The sequence below is a fragment of the Terrapene carolina genome, unplaced genomic scaffold, assembly GCF_002925995.2.
Source record: "Terrapene carolina triunguis isolate 2854851 unplaced genomic scaffold, T_m_triunguis-2.0 Scaffold752, whole genome shotgun sequence".
NCBI lineage: Eukaryota > Metazoa > Chordata > Testudines > Emydidae > Terrapene > Terrapene triunguis.
Genome location: NW_020665103.1, coordinates 160,533 through 167,319, shown reverse-complemented (window position 1 = coordinate 167,319; position 6,787 = coordinate 160,533). Strand labels below are relative to the sequence as shown.

At 45.8% G+C, this 6,787-nt stretch overlaps 1 pseudogene; it reads left to right on the top strand.

Annotated features, from left to right (window-relative positions):
- Positions 1–215: 215 nt before the first annotated feature.
- LOC112116806 lies at positions 216–4,841 on the top strand (annotated as a pseudogene).
- The last annotated feature ends 1,946 nt before the right edge of the window (positions 4,842–6,787 follow it).

Genomic DNA, 6,787 nt, shown 5'->3' with positions numbered 1-6,787 from the left:
CACAGCCTGGCTGGTTGTGAGTCCAGAAAAAAAAACTTGTGCTCAAATTGTATTTGAAACATGCTTTCTCGAATGACCCTGCATAGCCAAACTGCGGCTGAGTTGCAATCAAGTGAGCTGCTTTGAAATTCTTTATGAATGGCGCTGCATTGCTCGTCCCACTGTGAACAGGACCATAGGTACAGCGAATTCCTGAAAAAAGTATTTAAAGCAACATGCCCCATTTGGAGACCACAAGTCTTGCAGAGCGAGAGAAGATGGGCGATGGATCGTGTCCCGTTGAGAAGATGGCGCCAGAGCCACTCCGGAATTCCCAGGAAGCCCAAGTGAAACGCAATAGAGAGACTCTTGTAGATGTCACTACACATAGCGGAGAGAGAAGCAAAAGTTCTCCTATAGGTATAGCTCCATCTTTAGGTGGTTCTTTTCCCCCTTTCCAAGTGTGATTCACATTAACACAGTGAGTGCCTTTAGTGGCTGGGGAAGGGTGGGTTCAGATCCCACTTCTGCCACCATGTAGTGTGAGGACATAACACAGAGCCAAGCCTTAAGCAGTAACTAGTGAACACCCTAACTGGGAAGTTCCAACATTTTTAAGCTCCCTGCTGCAATATATCCTGGTCCTTTCTGGTAGCTGTGGAGGACCAGGAACCCTATCACTATGGCCCTACCAAATTCACAGCCCGGACCGTGAAATCTGGTCTTGTGTGCTTTTATCCTGTACTATACAGTTTTCACGGGAGGCCGGCATTTCTCAAATTGGGGTTCCTGACCCAAAAAAGGGAGTTACGGGGGGGCCCCAAGGTTATTTTAGGGGGGGTCCGCAGTATTGTCACCCGTACTTCTGTGCTGCCTTCAGAGCTTGGCTCCCGATCAGGAGCAGCGCAGAAGTAAGGGTGGCAGTACTGCAAGCCCCCCTACAATAACCTTGTGATTCCTCCTCCCCCACAACTCCTTTTTGGGTCAGGATCCCTGCAATTACAACACCATGAAATTTCAGATTTAAATAGCTGAAATCATGACATTTACCATTTTTAAAAATCCCATAACCATGATATTGGTAGGGCCCTACCCATGAAGAACATCACTTTCCTTTCAATATTGCATCCAAAAGCCTGGGCAGGTGCTAAACCTGCTCCAGACAACTTGCCGAGGGATATATGCCACACAAACTGGAAGGGATATATCTTGGTCCCATCCCTGTTGACACTTATTCCTCCTGTGTGCCTGCTCAACAATCGCATGGTAGTGGCTGTTGTTTTCTGAGGTGCTCTGATATTTCTCAGAGGATATCTTCTCTTTCGGCCATTTATTTCAGCTAATTCTTTCCTTGATGGGATGTTAATGTCCTCGACCATTGTTTCCAAACTTTTCCAGGACTTCATAGTGGGAATGGATTTGCCAGAGCCCTGTTAGCCAGAGAGTTCCTCTGGGAATATCCCAGGCCACAATGAGGTGGGGACGGTCTCTGCTAGGGATTTCTGTTTTTAATCCTTCTGAAATGAAACTTGTTTCAAAAATTTTCATAGCAAACTGAACATTTTTTCAAAATATTTAAAAAAAAAATGTTTAGTAACTTTTTTAACCAGCCTTAGCTGATCTTGTTAATAGAAGTTTGATCCCTTGTAGTCTCAGATACAGCAGCCCTAGGAATATTACTATGCTAATGGGGGGAGGGGAGAGGGCCATATAAATACCAGGTAGTATAGATGGTTTTTTCTTTTTCAGGCTGTCTGTCAAGAGTCAAGTCGTGGGAACGTCCTTTCACAATTCTGAGTGTGGTTCTCAATATCGTTCTCATCAGTCTCCTTATTGTGTGGTCAGGTGAGAAAATTGTTTTACTTTCAGTGCCGAAAACTTCACAATCTCAATATACCTCTCTACTGCCCCACCTTGGACAGTGCATCCACTCTACAGAGCATTCGATCTTTCAGCAGGGCCTTTCCCACAGCTCAGCTCCCATTGGTTATTGACCCGCTGCTATGAGTCAGTGTGTGTGAGTCATTGCAAAACACCCACTCTGAGGCTGCAGTATTTAAATATGTAAGTGAGAAAATTGCAGCGGTGAAAACTCTAAGTGAGATTGGCGTTTGCAGTGCAAATGTGGGTTATGGTTAACGTTCCACAAGCAATGCTAACTAATCCCTGTTGCACATGACTAATATTACACACTCTTGGATAGTAAATAGTTGATATTTAAAATGCTTTAGAGCAGGGGTCGGCAACCTTTCAGAAGTGGTGTGCCGAGTCTTCATTTACTGACTCTAATTTAAGGTTTCGCGTGCCAGTAATACCTGTTAACGTTTTTAGAAAGTCTTTCTGTAAGTCTATACTATATAACTAAACTATTGTTGCATGTAAAAGTAAATAAAGTTTTTAAAATGTTTAAGAAGCTTCATTTAAAATTAAATTAAAATGCAGAGCCCCCCGGACCGGTGGCCAGGACCTGGGCAGTGTGAGTGCTACTGAAAATCTGCTCGTGTGCTGCCTTCGGCACGTGTGCCATAGGTTGCCTACCCCTGCTTTAGAGTGTTGGTGTTAAGGCAAAAAGAACAGGAGTACTTGTGGCACCTTAGAGACTAACAAATTTATTAGAGCATAAGCTTTCGTGGACTACAGCCCACTTCTTCGGATGCCACAAGTGCTCCTGTTCTTTTTGCGGATACAGACTAACACGGCTGCTACTCTGAAACCTGGTGTTAAGGCAGGTGCAGGAAACACACACAGCCCAATGCTGACAGGGTGGCTCCATCGAACCCCACAGCTGTAATCCCTGGATGGGTGTTTGGGTCTGTGCACCTTGTAAAGGAAAGTTTCTGCCCAGGGTTCCCTAATGTAGAAGAGGGTAGGGAGAAAATGTCACCAAGGGGCTTGTCCATTTGATTTCTGTTTCCTACAGAAGAAGGGAAGGGGAAAAAACTCTGATCCTGTGTTATTTCCTCATCTCCAGTGAGAAAATCTGAACTGTGTCTGGCTGATCCTAAATCCCCTGAGGCCTCCTGCCCGGATGGCTGGGTCGGTTACCAAGGGAAATGCTACTACTTCTCAGAGACTGAAGGGAACTGGACCTACAGCCAGAGCCACTGCTCCTCCCTCAACGCCTCCCTGGCTGGGATCGACAGTGAGTGGGAAATGGTGAGAGACTCAGACTCTGGGCAGTGTAGTTCAGAAGCAGGTGACAAAGGTGGCTTTGTGGTGGTGTCCCCCCCTCCCCTCCCCCAAATAAAAAAACTAAAAATTCAAGGCTGCTCCAGTTGCTGACTTGGCCCCATGGGCTGCTCTGACTTATGGCAAACGTTTGCTTTAAAAGGTTTTCATGATACGCTACAAAGGGCTCCCTGACCACTGGATCAGCTTCTGGAGGGAACCTAACGGGACCTGGAAATGGGCCAATGGCACCGACTTCAACAATGAGTGAGTCCTTTCTAGCTGCTGGGGGCCAGGAGGTGGGCACAAAGCTAAAGGACAGATTTATGGTGCCCGTTTACAAAAAGGCCAGTTGTTGGCTTTTCCATGTGTTACAAGCAGCCTGGCGAACTTCTGTTAATATTTACAAAGTTTGCCAAAAAAGGGCAAACATTTGTTGGGGGCGAATGAGGGGGGGCGGGAATTAAAGTCCCATGAAACTGTGGCATGAGAAAGTTTTGTTTTCATTTGTTTTGCCCAATTTTTTTTCAAACATTCAGGGTTTTCTTTTTCCTTTTTTTTCCATTTCACCACTGAAGAAATGGAAAAAGGGTCATTTTCCAAATTTATCAAAACAAACTTTTTAAACAGTCTTGGAGATTTCCAATTTCAAGAAAGTATTTTTGAGGAGTTTAAAAAAAAAAATTCAACTAGCTTTAACTGTGCTTTTGTATAAAGCTGTACCAATAACTGACATTTTTTAGTGATCAGCAAACCTGAAAAGTTGGGGGGAGAAACTTGTTTTGGGTTGACACAAAAATAAAATGTGTAAAATTTTTGACAAATCAAAAAGACAAAGGGGGGGGGGGGGAATTTCATGTTGGGTTGAGTGAAACATTGTTTGACCCAAAACAAATCAGCTCATTTTGATTTTTCTGCATTTTTAATCTTTTTTCAAAATAAAATTGAAAGATCTCACTTCAAAAATGTTGAAACTTTCCTGTGTGTTTTTTTTTCCCCTTCAACCCAGAGTTTAGTGAAACAGACACTGAAACATCTTGTGTATTTGTGTTGCCAAATCTGCGCTTTTTTCCCCCCCCCCCCCTTCCCTTGAAAAAATTTGAAGTTGGAAAAGTTTAGGCCAGCTCTAAATGCCCTAATCAAGATGAGGGTTTCATTGAGCTGAATACAGATCTTTTTTTTAAAAAACAAAAAAACAAAAAAAAAAACCCTTCTTCTAGATCACACCCTTTTGGGGGGGAAATTGTTCTGGAAGTAGATTTGCTATTCTCCTATTTAGAATGTTTGTCCAATCTGGGAGCTCAGGTGATTTAGGTGCCCAGTCGCATTACATGAATTAATAATAACACTGAAATCCAGACTCTTTGGGGCCAGACTGTACCTCTTACAGTTATTGGTGAGCAGTTAATCACAGAAGTAGCCCCCCACACCTGTGGGTGAGCGTTTCACTGTCTGCTTGCCTTAGGGAACTAGCTAGAGATACTTGGTAACCTTAGTCTTGTTTTGTGTTTATCTTATTATCGTTATCTTATTACGAACTGAGTGGCTCAATTTTTTTTTTTTTTAAGGTTTGAAATACAAGGCGGAGGGGAATGTGCTTATCTGAATGAAGTTGGAATTGGTAGTTCCAGGTGTTCCACAGAGAAGAATTGGATTTGCAGCAGACATTCTCAGTCAATTGCCAGTGGTGCTAAGTAACACTCCAAGCAGATTGATTCTCAGTCACTGCTTGGCCTGAGAAATCAATTTATTTTGTTTCAGTCACGAGAGGAACATATAGCACTGGTGCAACCACATTTTTTAAAAAAGGAATTGGACATAAATGGGTGTCAGATGCTTGTAGCCAGTCAGAGGAGAGCAGCAAAAAGTTGGATGGCCTATCTCCCCTCCAGTCATTTTAGGTCTGTCAGTGTCCATGCCTCTCCCTGCCATGCTAATGGTGCAGAGTTCTCCCCCCTGCTGTGCCTCGGTGGCTGCATTAGCCTGTTTAGTCACCTCTGCTCTTCACTGTACAAGGTTCAACTTGCCCAGAAGCCACTGAGCTGTACAGAGAGCACTGCTCACAGCATGGAGCTCCGCTGGCACCAGCTTCAGAGCTGGTGACCAAGTTGTCACCTTTTGGATAACTCTCGTGACAACCTGCAATATCCTGGACAAAGAGCACCTCATAATGCATGTGCTACAAGCTGTATAGCCAGGCCCTGACTGTTGTGGAGCATTTTCATGGACCGTGACCTACGGCAGGACACACAGATCCAGATCTATAAGACAATTGTTATTCCTACATTCCTCTATGGATGCGAAACCTGGGTGACCTATCGACAGCACCTCAAGAGTCTGGAGAGGTACCACCAAGAATGCCGCCAGAAGATCCTTCGCATCAAGTGGGAAGATTGCTGCACTAACGCCAGCATCCTCACTGAAGCCAATATCATCAGCATGGAAGCAATGATCCTCATGCACCAACTCTGCTGGGCTGGACATTGTGTGCAGATGCCAGACTCTCGCCTTCCAAAACAAGTCCTCTATTCTCAGATCACCCATGGTCAGAGATCCTGTGGTGGTCATAGGAAACACTACAAAGACACGCTTTCAGTGTGTCTTTGTAGTGTTTCCTATCTCAAGAAAACTGATGTGGACAACACAAGCTGGGAGAAGTAAGCCACCAACCGATCCCAATGGCACCAATTCCTCCAATGGCCTGTATACTATGGACTGCAATATCCAGAGGGGTGAGAAAAACTGCTTGGCCTTGGCTACACTTGGGAGTTACAGTGCAATAAAGCCACCCACAGCGCTGTACCTCACTCCCCGTCCACACTGGCAAGGCACGTACAGCGCTGTATCTCTGTGGCTACAGCGCTGCAAGTACTACTCCTCCCCCAGCCCCAGAGGATTAACAGCTGGTGCGGAGTGGCTGAGACGCTGGTGCTCCAGTGTAAATGGGAAGTAACCTTATTACGCAGTGATTGACCTCCAGAAACTCCCCATAATCCTTTTAAATGAAGCTTCCTCTCTTGTTCCTCTCCTTGTTTTGTTGTGATGCCTCTCTTTTGGCCTTGGCTACACTGGCAATTCACAGCGCTGCACTTGCTGTGCTCAGGGGTGTGAAAAAACACCCCCCCGAGCGCAGCGAGTGCAGCGCTGTAAAGTGCCAGACCAGTGTAATCAGCGCCTGCAGTGCTGCACGCTCCCTCGCAGCGCTGCAAGCTACTCCCCTCGGAGAGGTGAAGCGCGAGTGTAGTCGCACCGCGGCAGCGCTGTGAATCCGTGAGTGTAGCCAAGGCCAGTTTTGTTGTAGAGTCGCTTATCAAAAAACCAAACACAGCTACTGTTTGCTGTGAATGAGCAGAGGCAGGCGGCTTTGGAACACCCACAGCTAATGTTTGCTTGAAGAGAGGGGTGGGGGGGGCTGGGGTCCCTTTCGGCCAGCGGCTGCTTATCTGGTCTGTGAGGGAAAAAAACAAACAGCTGCTGTTTGCTTTCAGTGAGTGAGAGAGGTGTGGAGGAGGGAGTGGGGTCGGAACTTGCAAGGCAGGGTGCTGACGGTGTCGGCACTCCAAAAACCCACTCTCTTTCCCCCCCACGCTCACTGTCACACTCCACCACCCCCTTTTGAAAAGCACGTTGCAGCCACTTG